Genomic DNA, 17,058 nt, shown 5'->3' on the forward strand with positions numbered 1-17,058 from the left:
CACACAGATATTTCTGACAGCCAAGTAACTGGCAGTTTAGGGGAAAGACTCCAGAAGAGAGTGGTGAACAGAACTGTCAGGGTGTGTCCTGTGCTTTGTAAAAAAATCTGGAGCTTGTCAGTGCACAGAGGAGAGGTCAAGAGGCAGCACTGACAAGCTAGGACCAAAGGGACTGATTTCTCTCTGTGCCACAGCAGTTGAGGTTCTTGTTGTAGTCAAAAACTTTAGGATAAGGCTTTAGTTGGCCTCATCTGACCTAAGACCATATTGGCACCAGAAGATGGGTTCCTGCCATCACCCTGGGGTGCCTCCCCACCATCACATTGGCTCTACTGGTTGGCTCCACTTCTGTGACAGCAAACTGATAGTCAAAATTAATAATTCTGCACAGCTTTGTGTCTCCTCTTGCCTTCTCAGGGGCTCTGGGGCAGTTTTTTCCCTCTAAGCTCCCGCTGCCAGCTCCACACCCAACTCTCCTGACTCCTACTGCAATCCCAAAGCTTGTGGTTCTCAGCCTGTTCCCAGCTGCCTGCCCTGAGCTGCCCCCTCTCCTACACCAGACAGGGCCAGTCCCTCACTGGCACTTTGGATGCTGCTGCCCAGAGCATTGTGGAGAGTGTGATTTAAAAATCCCAGCAGGGTTTTTAAAAAATGTAAAGTAAGTCTTAGTTCATAGATGAGCATCAGGTTTTGGGGTTGTTTGGTTTGTTTTTTTTTTTCCTGTCACTGGACTATACCCTCTGAACTTCTCCACACTGATCTTTTGTGCCTAACAAAACAGGCTTGTGCTATGCCAAATCATGTAATTTTATTCATTTCCAGCATGCCCACTGCTGAGAAAAATTTTAATCTCCATTCCCAGACACTGGCTGTGGCTCCTGCTGATACTGTGGTCCATGGCCCATTTTGATTGCTACTGGCAGGGATCTGTGACTGTCTGCTGGGGTCTTATCCAGCATGAGCCAAACTTGGAAGGGAGCTCTGGATCTGGCCAGGGCAATGATGAGCTCATGCTGAGGTGTTGCAGCCCAGAAAGCAGCTGGGGTAGCTGCTGGCTTTTCTGAAGATGTGTTCTTTGTTAAAGCTCTGTGAATGGAGGAACATTTCCGTGCCCAGGCTGAGGGCTGTGCTCTGCCTGCTCTGAAGCTCCCATGTAAAGGTCAGCATATAGGAAGCTTTGGCATTGCTCAAGCCTGCGTTTTGCAGTCCTGCCACATATGTCAGTGGCCTCGCCCTTGCTGCATGGGTGAACATGGCAGGATTGGCCTTGTTTAGGTGGCAGCACCTTTCTGTGTGTGCAGCTTTGGACCAACTTAGGACACCCTCATTGCCCCGGGTTTGAGCTGCTCGTGGCAACTTCAGGTGTCCCTGGTGCAGCTCCAGGCAGAGCTTTTTGCTTGGGGCAGCCAGGGGTTGGTTTGGAGATGGTCTGTCAGTGGAGCTGGGGAGGCTGGGTGTGCTGCCTGCCCTGGGGGCTGTTGTGGAGATGTCGATGGTGCCTTGGAATAAGGTTTGAGGCAATGGGCAGGATGTGGACACAGCCATAGCACTTGTCTACAGCTCAGGGTCCTGTGCAAGGTGGGCAAGTTGGAAAGGAGCAGTCCCCAGCTGTGGGGATTGTGACAAATCTCCTCCATATTGTGACCTTCCTGTCTTGAGAAATAACCTGAGAAATTGCTGCTGGGGTAGCTGGACATCTTTTGACTGCCTTGACAGTTCATACCCCCTGAGTGTGCCCGGGCAATGCAAAACCTCAGGTGCTGGGGCCAGCTAAGCCTGTGGTGGTGGCCTCAGGGGTGTTATTGTACCTGTGTTTCATGACCTTTTCATGATGAAACATCTGCAGGTTGCACAGGTACCTGGGATGTATCCCCAGGCTGGATGCCAGGACACACAGGTGATGGGCTCTGCCGGTTCTCCTTTAGAGCGCCAGCACGACGGGGATTGCAAAGACAGAGACCTCCTTTAGCAGAGATGTGACCCTGGGCTGGGGGTACTGCAACTTCCCCTCCTCTGTAATCCCTTTCAGCTGTAAATAGTGCCTGGTTTTACCCTTTGAGCAGCTCCCGTGGAAGAGGCGCTGCCCTCCGCTGCCTGCGCTGGGGCAGACCCCTGGCACAGCCCTGTTTGTAGGTTCCTCGTGTCCCCGAAAGCGAGGAGGTCTGATTGTCCCAGCCCGAAGCCCAGCTGTGGTCCTTCATTCAACGCATTCTTCTCGCGGCTGGGGCGACCGTGTGGATCTGGGACCCGCCACTAGATGGGGGTAAAACCCGCGGGAGCGGAGCTGGGGATGTGCCCCGAGGGATGCCCAGCGCCCCGGGGATGCGGGGTCACCTGCCACCGCCTTCCTGTCTGCCCAGGGCGGTCACTTTGCGGACAGGGGACATCAGGCACGGTCGGTGCCTTCCAAATACATGTCCAGTGCCAGGCTGACTCTCACCTCATTGCCAGCTGGTGTTCATGAGCCCCGTCCCACCGCCTTACAGCTTAAAAACCCCGGGCAGCCGAGCTGGACCCACTCGCAGAGGGATGTCTGCCTCCTGTTTGGAGCACTGCGAGACAGAGACGTAGTTGTGTCCTGCCTAAACACCCAGTGCGGGCGCTGCAGTGGGGTCCCCCGTCCCCTTGCTCTTGGGGGGCTGCAGGGCCCCTCACTGGCAGGCTGACCCCACCCTCTCCTGCCAGGGTAATTCAGACGGGGGCCCAGCACCAGGCACAGCCCTGTGCCACGGCAGAGGGGCCACCACGGGTGTTCTTCCTTCTGTCATCCTGGCATTCGTCTCCTGGAAAATCCCCACCGGCTCGCTCATCTTTCCTCCCTGTTGTGCCAGGTTGATTGGTGGCCCTGCCCTGTGACCAGATTGCATCTGGTCCCAGAGGGTCCCCATCTGGAGCCTGTTCCTGCCCTGCTGTGGGGAAAGCCCTGCAGCCAAGTTCCCCTGCCACCATGGGGACTGCTCACCCCAGGGCTGCAAATGTCCTGGCTGTCCCGTGGCTCTGGGGGCTCAGCCCTGTGCCCAGTGCATGGCACTTGCTGCTGGTGCTTTAGTCCTGGGGGACTAAAGTCTGTGCTGGGGGGGACAGGAGTCTGTGCTACAAAGGAAGAAATGCCATGAGAAACAGGGTGCACTATGTTGGAGCCCAAACCTTTGGTGGTTTCTCTACAGAGGATGCCCCTGGCTGGTGGGGATGCAGTGGGGAGCTTCCTGCTCTTTTTTACATCCCACATGGTCATTGCTAACCAACCCTTTCAGCAGATCTGTCTTGGCTCCTTCTTAAACAAAATAAGCCCAGGCAGGTGGAGCTCAAGCTACAACACCATAATTAAAAATAGTCACGACTGAGATGTTTTCCACAAGAGTGCCTGATAGCTGGACAGGCTGGGATTACTGTGTGGGCACAGTGGGAAATGTCTCTGTATGTCAGACACTTCTTGCAGGGAGGGAGGAGAGGTGACAGTGACTGCAGGAGCCAAGTGCCCATGTCCTGTGAGGCAGATGGGGCTTCAGTGTCAGAGCTCTGTCACCTTTTCCCCTGTTGCCCGCCCAAAAATCAGAACCCTGGAGGAGTGTGGAGCTGCTGGCAACCTTCATGAATTCACAATGCACAGGGAAGCCTTTGAGTGTGTGGTTTCCTAAGAGTGATCAGGGCAGAGATGCCATCATGTAACCAGGACTTGGTATTAAAGCTGGTGTGGAGCTGAATTTCCCTGAAGAGAGCCTTGCCTTTCTCTTGCATTGTTTTCCCTTCCCGCTATTGCATTTCTTTCTAGAAGCATTTTTTACCTCTTTGAGTGCCAACAACTTGTCCAGCCCTGCCGCTTTTCCTAAGTTAAGCTATGTTGGTTTCTTCAATACTTATTCAGACATCACATTTCTGGTCTGCCAGTCTTACTCTCTTATGTCTTTTGGACTCTGGAGTCTAAGAGCAGACACTGTACAGCAGCTGAACTATGACAATGACAGCTGGAGCAGGGGAGTTTCATTCTGTGTTGCCCAGGTGTCACTCCTTTTCTGCAAGTCCCAGCTAGAGGTTTTCTTTTTCACAGGAATGTGCTGACACAATGCATTCATGACCCTTCATGACTTCAGAGTGTTTGGGTTTTTGCAGAGTTATTACTGAACAGGCAATTGCCTCCCTGTGTTTGTGAAGTTATTTACTTCTGTGTCATTGCCAGATGCTGTTCTTGTTCTGGTTGAATTGCATCTATTGATTTTTATTTTTTTTTTTTTCCTAGATAACTTCAAGATCAGATCCTGTCCCCTATCTCTGTTCACCATGCTTGCAGTCCCCAAATCTCTGAATCTCTCATGAGCAGCTGTGGGAAGGTGCAGGGGGTCTGTCTGTCCTGGCTCTTCAAGGCAGTGCAGCAAACCCAAGCTGGTGCCTGGCTTCTGTGTGTCCTGGTCTTCAGCAGAGGCTGAGCTGCCAACCCCTCTGGGGCTGGGGGTGTGTGTTTGGGGCTTTCCCCTCTTATCCCAGAAGAATGTGAGGGTTGTATTTAAAGGCTGGCATGGCTGGAAGGATGCAGGAAAAGAGGCGATTTAGGGGAAATCACATCTCCTCAAGCCTTTGGAAATATTTAGGGCTGCCAAGCATGATGCAAGCTCAATTTCTGCGTGCTTTTATGGCTGTGTCACAGCAAGTCTGTAGCTACAGACTAAGGCAGAGTGTGGTTTGATTCATTTGATTGGAAAAGACATGCTCTTCCCAGAGGAGCAGCTCCTCCATCTGTGGAGAAATCAAAGAGCACTGCCCCAGATGAACAGCCCTCTGGGTTCATTTAGATACCATCTGATTTCCATTTTCATAAATTCAGAGTTATTTATGTTAGCCTCAAATATTTTGCACAATGCTGGGCTCCCATGGTTTCAGCATTGATGAAATTCCTCTTTTGCCTGAAATGATGGGATGCAGCTGGGTACCTCTCTCCTGGCCATAAGTGAGGACTAGAAACAAGATTTTCTACCTGGCCAGGTTCTTCTGGGGATGCCAGGCTCTGCCAGCATAGACAGGGCAGCTCTGCCAAGGCACAGACTTGCTGGCTCTGCAAAGACATGGAGAGCAAAAGGTGTCCCCCATCCTAGGCTGACACCTCCAGCATCTCCCCCAGGGGTGTGCTGGGAGCAGGAGGCAGCAGCAGCAGCAGCAGCCTGTCCCACAACAGCCATTGGTTTTGAAAAGCCACAGTTGTTGTCCAGAAGGATCTCCACTGACACCCTCTAAAAACACATGCAAGAGGGAGTTGCCCTAGTAATGGATGTGTCAGCAAAGAGTCCAGTGGAGGGAGCCAGATAATGTGGCCAGTTAAAAAACATGTGGCAGAAGCTGGACTTATTTAACCTGGCAAACAGGAAGATGAAGGACAGTTTGATAGGAAGCTACTAGAAGGATGGTTACAACAATGACAGAGCCAAACTCTTCTCAATAGCAGCAGGTGATACCAAGGGGAAACAGGTTGTGGTTTGAAAAGTTCTGGCTCAACACCAGGGAGAAACCGTTCCCTAGGATCTGATTATAGGATTATAGTTTGGGTTAGAAGGGACCTTTAAGATCTCACAGTTTAATGTGAAGACTTCAGGGATGGGGCATCCACAGCTTCCTGGGGAAACCTGTGCCAGTGTCTTACCATCCTCACACAAAAGAATTTCTACCTGATATATAATATAAATCTACCTTCTTTCAGCTTAAAACTATCACAGCTGGTCTTATCACTCCATGCCCTTTTAAAAAGTCCCCAGCTTTTCTGTAGGGCCCCCTCAGGTACTGGAAGGCCACTGTAAGGTCTCCCTGGGACCTTCTCTTCTCCAAACTGGACAACCCCAACTCTCAGCCTGTCCTCACAGGAGAGCTGCTCCAGCCCTCTGGTCATCTTTGCAGCTCTCCTCTGGCCATGCTGCAACAGATCCATGTTCATCCATATGATGATGGATCCATCATCCATCATAATGGATCCAGAGATCCAGAGAGGCGGATGGATTTTCTGCTTAAAGGTTTTTCAAGACTTTTGCAAGGCAAAACCATGGGATGACCTGATCTGCTATGGGCAGTGGTCCTGCTTTGAATGGGAGGGTGAAGTGGAGGCTCCTCAAGTCCTTTTCTAGCAGTGCCATCAGCTTGCTGAGAGCATATGTATAATGGAGCATCACTCCTTACTTGCCTGGAAAGAAATAAGAGGTGAAGGATCTCTGGACTTTTTCTGAAGATTCTGTTCCAAGTATGTTCCAAGTATGGTGTAAAAGGGAGGTTGATGGAGTGGAGAGCTGGGGTGAGGAACACTCTTTTCCTTCTGTAATTTTTAAATATTGACCTATTGTTCTTAGAGAAGGTCAAACAAAGAGAGAACAAGAGTAAACGAGAGGGGTCTACATCTCTTCTAAGCCTGGAATCCATTTTCGTCATCACATACCATGTCAGGATGGAAACAGATGGGACAGACAAAGTGCCTGCCAGGGGCCAGATAAGAGCAGAGTGGAAGGACAAGAATTTCCTTATCCCACTGGATGGTTCTTCCCAGCCTGAAGCTTGTTGGCATTGAGGGCCTATATTTTTGTATTGCTTCCTGGGAAGTGAGACCTTCCAAGAGCCAGGGGCAAGGGTGGAATTCCCCACAAGGCTCTGCTTTCTCAAGGCATTGAACCAAGAAGTGATGCTTGCTCAGGATGTTTGTTCCTGTTGACATGACTGAAGCATAAACACATGTCCTATCTGCACATAAGGACATGAGGCAGAGCTCCAGGCTCCCATGAAATAAGAAATACACAGTGAAAATATCTGGGAGCTTTTTGTGAGCTAACGTTGACTTGAATTCCTCTTGTAAAGGTTTATGTTCTATATTAAATGAAATATCAGCCTTGGTTTGTTTTTCTGCTGGGTGGCAAGAAGATATTTTTGGAGAATAACCATGAGAAGACTGATTTAAAAATATGAATTCCCAGGCTGCTTTTGGGATTGAAAATGAGTGTGGCTGAGGTTTGGCAGAGTCTGAGGGTGACCTTCCATGGACACACTCACTCCCTCTCCTGAACCTCTGGGCACTACATCAACATTGCTAAAGTAAACATAAAATTGGGATAGTATGGAGCTAAATGACACAGTCCACAAGTCTCAAAGCTCCACAAACTGGGGGAGTCTGGGGGTGGGTGCAGGATAGTTGCATGGGTCAAGCCACACATCCCTCTAGCCCAGAGACAGTGGCCAGAGCAGATGCCCAGGGAAAGCAGAAGGGGTGGCAGAAGCATGATCCAGCCCCATATGCTCTCCCAGACAGCAACAATTTGTGGCTTACACATTTCCTGAGTCAGAGCAGTGTCTGTTTTTAAAAGCCTTTGATGCTGTTTTCTTCCTCTTGCCCCCACCCTGTCCCTGCCTGGCTGCTCTCTGCACACAGCTTAAGCTTTTCCCAACCCCAGCATCCTGCAGCAGGAGCTGCTGCAGCCTGATTACACTTTGTGTGAAAAAAACAGTTTTCTGGTTTTGGGTTGTGCACCTTCTATCCTCATCTGGTACCTCTTGGGTGAGAAGTTTTCCTCTTTCTACCTTTTTTAGTCCTCCATTATTCTTCAGAACCCTATTCTCAGTTGTCCCATTTTCAACCTGAAGAATCCTGTCCTACTCACCCAGAAGTTCACTCATACCTCTACTAACCCCATGTGTCTGATCTAAGCCTTTGCTCCTTTGCTAGCACCTCACTGGGGCTGAAACTATGCTCAGTCCTTGGGCTGGGGCTGCCAATTTCTTTTATAGCATAATTTCTTGTTCCTGATTTGTTCACTTTTTTTTCCTCTTATTAACTTCTCATACTGAAACTGAGATTTCTTCTCTCTTCCTTTCTTTAGGTAACATTTCCATAGAGCTATCTGCTCAGGGTCTCATTTGGCTCCCCTGTTTTGTATGTAAAATAAGAATTTTACATAGATCTCTTTGCATAGATCTCTTTGCATAGAGCCCAGTGTACCCATGATGATGGCCCTTCCTCCTCCTTCCTTCTGATAGCCCTGGAGGTTGTTCCCTCTGTTCCAAGCAATCAGGATTATAAAGGAAAGCTGGAAGCATAGAGGGGCCCCCAGCAGTAGATCCAGTTGGGAGACACTTTTTTTTTTACATTTGGAAACTCAGTGAGGAACATGCTGTAGCAGACAGGAAAGGTGTCTGTGGAAGAGACACAGACATGGCAACCAAGGAAAACACTCAGATGCTTTTCTGGGGTTACTTAATGGCAAAAATAGTCATTTTAGTTGTGGTGGGGAAATGATACAATTGTGAGTGGGAAGGGGTGCACATGTCTGGGGACACCATTCATGTGACAGTCACCCCCTCCTGGTGTGTCCCATGTGGGACTGGCCTCTGACTACTCCTGGATTACTGCAGTGCAAAGCCCAGGAGATCAGGGGAAGCCCTCCAGAGCAAGGTGTAGGGGACTTGGATGCAGGAAAGTGATGTAAATTGTCAGATTTCCAGGAGAAACAAAATTTCCTCAAACCTGTAGAGTTACATCAGGAGGGTCCAAGGGTCCTGGGCAGGTGTGGAAGTGGCATGGAGTGCAGTTTAGGTTTTTCCCTCTGCGTGTTGCCCAGTCTGGCTTGGCTGATGCCTTCTCCCTGCCCAAGAACACAGTGACCTTTTTCTGTCCCTTGCTTTCTGTGGGGTAGTAAAAAAACTTTCACATTCCAGTCTGCTAAAGGCAATTTACAAAGGAGGTAAAACCTGTAAGGCTGTGACACCAGCCTGCAGCCAAACTGCCCCATGTCTGGAATAGACCAGAGTGCTGCAGGAAGAAAATTCTACCGTAAAACATAACTAGCTGGAGCTAATCTTTTGAGGAAAAGACAGTGTTTCCAGCCTTAATGCTCTTCCACACCCTTGTCCTTTCCCAGCACAGGCACCTGGAGAGTGTTTCTTGGCCCATGTGGCCAATTGCCCCTGCTGATTGCCTCCCAGGTTCAGCTTGTGCCCAGCAGCTTCTGGGAGGCTGCAGCCATCCTGGCTCAATGGGAACAGGGACAGGAAGGGAAGGCAGAGAACTTGGGGATAAATCCTGGGATTTGAGTTCACTGACTCTGCTTAATGTCAGAGTCTGGGCAGTCGGTGACAGTGGCACAGGGAAAGGACAAGGGAAGCACACTCTGTGGTAGAGCCAGAGGCTCATTGCAGTGATGAGATACTGCCCTCCCACTTCTGTGCCCATCATTTCTGTTATTCCCTGGATATGATTGTTATTAAGAGTGAAGCTCTTTCCCCTGGCACACGGAGAGATACTCAGCACTGGGCTCTGATCCTGGGTACAAGGGGCCATCTAAAGAAATGTCTGTTCCAAGGAGGGACAAGGCCCAATACCTCTTTGCCCCATGAAACAGCAGTATGGTTTGAGTCAGATGAAAGCATGGGATTTCTGCAGGGCTTTTGCTATGCATCTGCCCTGAAAAAAGTGCAGCCCACTTCCTAAGGATTTCTGTGGCTTGCATTTATGCTGCAAGCTGAAGCACCTTTCAGTGGGAGCAGGCAAGTGCCTTGCACTGGAGGTATAAAGCAGAGAGCAGCTTTTAAGCCTTGTCCTGCCTGTCTTATCTATGTTCTTAAATATATGCAGAAACAAATGACTCAAAATCACTTGTGTGGTTAAAACTAAATATAGGTGTAGCAATACGGACTCTATTGTATTAACTCTGCTTACAGGTTTTTGATTGAAGTAGGCAGGGTATTTGGGTTTGATTCTCTCAGCCATTGTTAACTTAATGAGACTCGAGACTGCTCAGAGTTCTCTTGCCAATGCTTTCCTGTAATGAGGCATAAATTAAAGAAAACAAACCTGAAGAGGAGCACAATTAAACTGTGTGGAGGAAAGCCAATAAAAATAATGCCTGATGTCCTCATTTTTTTATTTTTTAATACAGGATGACCTGGTGGAAACACACATGGTGGCTGTGTCAGCTGGACTGGGACACATTGAAATCTGTGCAAGTTGCTCTGCTGGAGACATTTGACAGATCCACTTTTATTTGAAAAAGAGGTTTGGCTGGGCACCAAGCCTCACACAACACAGCCTCTTCCCCAAAGAGCTACAGGCTGAAGCACTTGTGAGACAGGAGAGGAAAGTGAGAGAGCAGAGGGCAGAGGAAATATGAGACTGGGGACTGGTAGGGCATGTGCATTCCTGGGCTGATGAAATCACCATCTGTCTTGCTTCTGTGCTGGGTAAACACAGCACCCACGGTCCTGTGGTGGAGGGAGGCTGAGGACAGCACTTGCCCAGCTGCTGCTGGGGTGGATGCTCAGCTGCTGTGGGCTCCTTCCACACTTCTGTGCTCTAATTGCCCATGATGATCTCTCTGGGTAGCTCTTCACAGGAGGAGTTTTTTGCTAAAGATGCAGCTGCTATGAGGGGTAAGGATAAAGAGATTTCTTCCTCCTCACAGCTAAGCAGCCACATAAGGGATTTCTAAAGTTTGCAGAGTGCTGATGAATTACCTGTCTCCTCCATGTGGTAGGTGAAAAAAGACCAGCCTGTTTTCAAGAGTCACCAGGTCCCCTCTGAGCCCAATAACATGTGTCTCTGACACCTGGCTTCAGGAGGCAGCTTGGTGTGCACTTTTTCTTGCATTGAGCCCAAGATCTTCACTTCAGACCTTGTCAGGTTGTACCCTGCACTCCCCATGGCCCACGCTGCACAAGCACAGCTCATCTCTAGGTGTCCTTTGCCTTGAGGCTCAGGCAGGTTGTTGTCAGAGGTAAGTCATTCAGGGCTAAGTAGGCATGGAGGTGGCTGGTTACCACTCCATCATGTGCCCAGTGGCCAGCAGATACATGCCCACTGGGACTGGCACCCCGGGGACACCAGCAGACCCAGCTCAGCATATTCCTGGCTTGGTGTCAGACAGAACCACTTCTGTCCCATGGCTCCATAGTTGCCCAACACATGTGAACACTGTCTTATTCTGCAGTTGCCTCCTTCTCCTTCATGTTCCCCCCTCAACTGGTCTGCATAATGTGCAGCATTTGGACATTTGGTCTGGCTATAAGAGAGAATAAGTGATGCTTGATAAGTGATGTTCATTAATGACATTACTAGAATTCAGATGGATGAAAGATAAACAACAAAGGGAAAGCAGGCACAGACTGAGCAACACACTCCTCTGCCATAAAGCAAATACTTTGATCTGGGAAGACAGCAGTCAGAGCTGGAGCTAGGAAAGAGCTCTGGCTGAGCAGCTCAAGAAGTACATCTGTTTTCTGGATGCTGTGGCTGAAGGAAGGGTTGTGCTTAGGACAAGGTGCTGATTGTGGGACTGGTAACTTACAGGCTAGTGAAGGTGCATCTGCAGGGCTGTATTTCTTGAGGCTGAGGAGCAGCAGAGGATGGGGTAGAATACTCTTTCTCCAGGTTCCTCCTGCTACTCAGCTAAGTGTTGGCTCTGCACTGACCCTGCTGCCTGAAACTCCACCCTTGAAAGCATTTTGGCCTCAGATGGGCCGACAGCACCAAAGCTTTGCAGATTGACAGTGAAATCCTGACTGGGAAAGGCAGCCTCTGCCTCAGGTTGTGGAAATACCACACCACTTCTTGGCATGCTTGGTACTATATAGCAGGAGGGAAGTAATCTGTTCTCTGCTTGTTTGTTTGTTGTTTTTTGTTTTCTTTTCCCCAGGAGAAGTGAAACTTCATTAGGAGCTGTTGACCATGTGGAAACACAGGAGAGTCAGACGGTCTGAACCTGAACAACATGTCATCTGTCACTGACAGTGCTCAAGTTACCTTTGGTGACAGTTGTCCTATCTGCAGATCAATGGAAAATGAGTATCTGCTTCTAGCTAATTGCGTCACTGCCAAATATAGAGCCCCATAGCCTAAGCTGGTCATCTTCTGACCTTGAAGGCTGTGTCTCTCTGGCTTTCAGGCACAGCTGTGACGTCCCTCCTGTGGCTCTGCCCGTGTCCAGGCTTGTGCTGTGTGCTAGAGAGGCAGCAGGCCCCCAGGAGATGCCTTTGCTGCCCTCACGTGTCATGCCTGTGGCTCAGAGTATCCGGGGGAGCTTACGGAGCACTCTTAGGGTGTGGGTTCACTGTGTCTTTGGAGGAAGAATGCCATGGTCTCTCAAGATAACCCATTGCTACCCAGTCACCTCACACTGCAGACACCCAAGCCAGGTTAAAATAAAAGCACAAGCACAGCCAGATGTTTATAATGTGTTCTTCTACCTGGGAACACCATTGAAAATGAAAACTGGAGAGGCAGGTAAGCACCTAAGCAACTCTGCTTGCATTGTCACTGCCTCCCAGCCCTGTGCTCCCACTTCTGCCTGTTGGGATCCTCTGACAGAGACTCACCAGCAGGAATGAGCAGAAGACCAGCCCTGGGTTCCCCTTCCTGGTGTTGGTGTCAGGTCCCCTTACCCTCCCATGGCACAATCAACCTCCTCTGGAATAGCCACAGGACATGCAGGCAGGTGGCACCTTCCTCCTGGGAACTCTTCCTGTCTCCTCCTTATCCAGGAGACAGACATCCCATGATTACAGCTGTGGTCATTTCCCATTCTTAGATACATAGTCAGAGATTTCCCCTCTGCAGCAGCTGTCTGACAAGCAGCTCTTTGCTGCCAGAAGAGATGACACTGTCCCTGGCCCCTGGGTGACTTCTCAGCCTGTCCTAGAAAGGAAAAACCTCCTTCATCAGACCTCACAGGCCACCCTGATGGCACACAGGTGAAACACCTGAGCAGAACCACCATAGAGCTTGTCACTGGCTCCCAAGACTAGTCACATCAGCCTCTGGGGGCTGATGCCTACCCTCCTTCTTTTGGGTGTACCCTGCATATGTATGTCTACCAAAAGCTTCAGAATTCAGAGATTTCAGAATTTCAGGACTCCCAGTTTGTTAGTCCTGAATAGTGGAAGTAGAGGTAAGGTTCTTGTTGGCTCACAAACATGGAGAAGACAGAGGAGTCCTCTGCATATTATTTATATTTCTTTCATAGTATGTCAAAGCTCCTATGACATTGTGAACATACATGGACTGAATTTTCTGATGTTTTCCTTGAAAGAAAGTTAGCAGAAGCAATAATGACCAAAACCCATGCTGGGACAGAGTATGGGAAGAGGAAGGAGATTTCACACATCAGCACAACCAGCTCTTGGCTCCCAGACTTCACAGTTTGAGTTTGCCAAACCAAATATCCTAATTTGGCCACTTTCTGTGGAAAAAAATGTTGAATTTCCAGAATACAGTGTTCTTTTAAAGACTGAAATTGGGCAAAAGGTTGGATACAGAGAATCTGTAAGAAAAATTGTTGTTATGGTAAGAGCATCTGTGCGGGGGCATGGTGTACGTGTGTGATCCAGGAGTCTTAGCCTAAGAAATTATCTAAGTCTGAATTACTGCCTTGATTAAGCCTCCATTTCTGCCTTGAAAGAACCCCGATGAAAATTTTTTTTCTGTGTATATAGAGGTAAACAGACTGCAGAAATGCACTGTGTATTGATTCTCTTAATGATAATTCTCATATTAACATGGGAGCATTGCTCATGTACTACTGAAAGCAGAAATTTGTTTTTCAAGTCAAGCTATATTGAAATGTGTGAAAATGGGCAATGAGAATCATTTTGAACAATAAACTGAAGTTTGTGGTATTGAGTTGTTCATATGAGATAACAGAAACTTCCACTGGAAAGAGGAACAATACCCTTGCATAGATACAGTTATTTTGTACAGAAATAGGTTTTGTACAGAAATAGTGTTAAACTTAGAGATGGGCTTTTGCCCCTTGCCCACAGGGGACATGGAGGATGAGATTCTGAAGTAGGTGGGAGGAAGGTGGAAACTTTTCTTAACTGTTGTTTCTACCAAATAAAAGTTGGCTTAGGAGGTTGTTCTGGATGAGAGATAATCTGCTCTTTCTTCAAAAGCTTGTATTGATTTCATGCTGTACGTGCTGATCTAACAAAATGTTCCCCAGCTAAATGCAATCTGAGCTCCTTGAGAGAGGCTTCACAGAGAAATCAAATCAAACAAAAATGGGATTCTTGGGTAGTTCATGCATTCCACACTAATACTTTAGTCTATGTGATATTTTAATGGATCAGGAAAGGATGCTGAGCTGGACAGTTAAACAAAGACCGACAGAAGACTCCTGAGCACAGCCAGAGGTGGGACAGGTCCTTAAAGGCTGCTGCCCCACTTTCTCAGTCTCTACTTCTGCAGCCTTGTTTCTCCAGGGCACCTCCTCTGTTTCCCTTGCTGAATCACAGCAAAGATCATCTGGTTTACTGCTCAAGCCATGTTTTGCCAGCTCCATGATTAATGGTGTTACCTGTAAGATCTTTGAAAGCTGACAGGAGCAGGCCAAGCCCACCCTATGTGTGCAAGAGTGACCCTGGTTCCATTTACCCCACTTTTTCAGTAACTCTTATAGGTCTCTTTGCCCAATCACAGCACCAGCCTGTGAGTCCTACTTGTCTCTCTTGAGTTACCCCAAGCCTTGTGGTACCCCAGAGGTGGAATGGGATGCCCCTTCCCAAGCATTCCAAGAGAGGGACACAAGGCTGCTCAGAGGTGGTTTCTGCAAACCCAGCAATGACACAGAAATGAAGTGTGGCCTCTGCAGATGATGTTCTTGTCACACCTGCTTCCTGCAGGGACCTCAAGGCCAGTGTGGTCCATGAGTGTCTGCACAAGCTGGTCACAAGCAGGTGGCTGCCAGGAACATGCTGAGTTGAATGCCTCTCTCGGGGCATTGGAAATACCTCTGTCACTCCCCACAGGTCAAAAAAAGGGAGTGGATACCTTCACCCAACCTTCCTGGGTCTGCAGAGTCCAATGCAGATTGCAAAGGGGCTGTGTCACAGTGAGTGAAGTTGGGGTTGGGACTTCGCCTGGGAGGTGCTGCCCAGGGGTGTGAAGATGACAGTTCCTGCTCCACAGCTGTTGGGTGTCACTACTCCTGGTGGCCACGGTGCAGGGAAGAAGGGACTGCAATAGTACCAAAGAGCAGAAATAACATTCTGTTAACTATAACATAGCACTGTTAAATTTATCCTAACATTTTATCTAATCTGTACACTTGGTTTAGCTCTTAGGCTGCAGTGGGACTTAGGGGTTGGCCTCCAGCCTTTGGGATAGGACTCAAAAGCTCGAGGACTCCAGGACCAATATTGTTCTACCCGAGAGTTTGTTATAATATCCTCCCTTTCAGGGCTAATCTCTCCCCTGTCACAGCTGCTCCAACATTAACGAGTACTTTTGAGAACTCAGCTTTTCTGCTAAATGATAAGTTTTCTCTGTCACTAAGACAATTATTACAGCTCAAGTGCTCTGTCCTATTTGGATGAAAAATGCTTAGACAAATAGCAATGAATTCCTCCTCCTCAAATGATGGCCTTTCTGGCTGCTGGTACATGATGTGTCCTGGTGTGTTCCATCTGCTGAATGAAGGGTGGGAGATGGGGTGAACATCTGAGATGTGTTGAGAAGTGAAAGAAGCAACTGAAAACCTCCAAGGGGACAAAACCCAAAGAAAAGATCAAAAATGGTTTTGTAGGGAAGCCTCCAAGTTGCTGGATTCAAAAAGATTTTTTAAAACTTCATTTGGAGAGGAGAAAGTCCTAGGAAGCAAGGAGGAAAGGTGTCCAGCAGTAAGAACATTCACTTCACAATGGCCTTAAAATCTTCATACTGCTTACAAAAATGCAATTGACCTTTCTTCACTAACATGCACCTGAACAGCCTCTGCTCCATCACATTTCCTCTGGTTTCCCGCCAGGAGGTGAGATTCTCTGCCCTCCCCAGCAGCGTGGAGTTGCACCTTTGCTAAGGGGAAAATCTATGGTTGCTGCACTGCTGAGTCATTCTTGAAATCCCCAACATCCTCTGCCATCTCTATTACTGGGGCTACAGAGGAGCTATTTCCTATTTCAAGGATATGAATGTGGGTGGTGTGGCCACATCCTCTTTTAACTCATGCAGGAACACAGCAATTATTCCTGTGGCTTTCAACCTACAGCATGGCAAAGCTTTCTGCAAGCAGGATTTTGCTAGAGCCACTCCCAGGTTTATCAGCCTCCAGCTGGCTCCCAAAATATCCTCCCTACCCAGCACTCTGTGATGCTGACTTCTGCCCATTTGGTCCCCAAAAAGGCCAGGTTTTGACCCAAGCTGTGCAAAGCAGAGGCAGCACATGAAGCTGTATTGGAAGATGCAGGACACACAGCCCGTGTGTGCCCTAATTCCCTCAGGGAAGGAGGCTCTACTGTCCCTTCTCATTGCAGGACTGCCTTTCCTTCCAGATGCCCTGCCAGTATTGCCAGGTTCCATGGTCTCTTCCCACTGGATTGGGATTTCCAGGTTTTCTCCTAAAAATGTTCATACCAGCTGAACTACATAGAGGATTTGCTCATGGAGGTGAGCAAATTGCTGCCCACCCTTTGTGAATATGCAATTACATGTTCTCTTCATACTTTCCATTGAGCAGTAGGTAGGGAACTGTGTCACCTGGGGGTGTCAATGGATCCAGGACTGCACCCAGAAGTGCCTGGCCCCAGAGGTGCAAGCTGAATTTGGAAAGGCCCAGTTACCAAAGCACTTTGGTCTGGTGTGTGTCTCTTAAAATCAGCACATCAGAAATCCTACAGCCTTTAGTCCAGCACTGTCATGTCTCAGGGGATCTTGGTGAGAAGATCCAGCCTCAAAGGGAAGGAACCGAAGGCATTTTAGTTTGTTAACTCTTTGTTTCCAGGTCTGATGGTCCCGGAGTTTCTTAACAGGCTCTAGCAGAAGGTTTCTGGGGTTTTTTTCACCATGCCTACCCTTGAGAGGAGCCCAGGAGATCTCTGGCTGGGTTTGGTTTCCCTTGCAGCAAGAGCAGGAATTCCATGGGTGCCACTGGAGACCTGGTGTGCAGAAGATGGATCCTGCAGCACCAGAGGAGGTGAGGAATGCTTCAGTCCAGCTTTTGCTAAGCTGTGCTTTGCATCCTTGTGCCTTTCATGCTGCAAATTGCCAGTCTAATGCCAAATGATGGAAGTGCCTGGTGGGATGGGTGAGAACTGAGCCGTGAGTGTTCATGTGTA

Source organism: Heliangelus exortis, chromosome 5 (assembly GCF_036169615.1).
Source record: "Heliangelus exortis chromosome 5, bHelExo1.hap1, whole genome shotgun sequence".
Lineage (NCBI taxonomy): Eukaryota > Metazoa > Chordata > Aves > Apodiformes > Trochilidae > Heliangelus > Heliangelus exortis.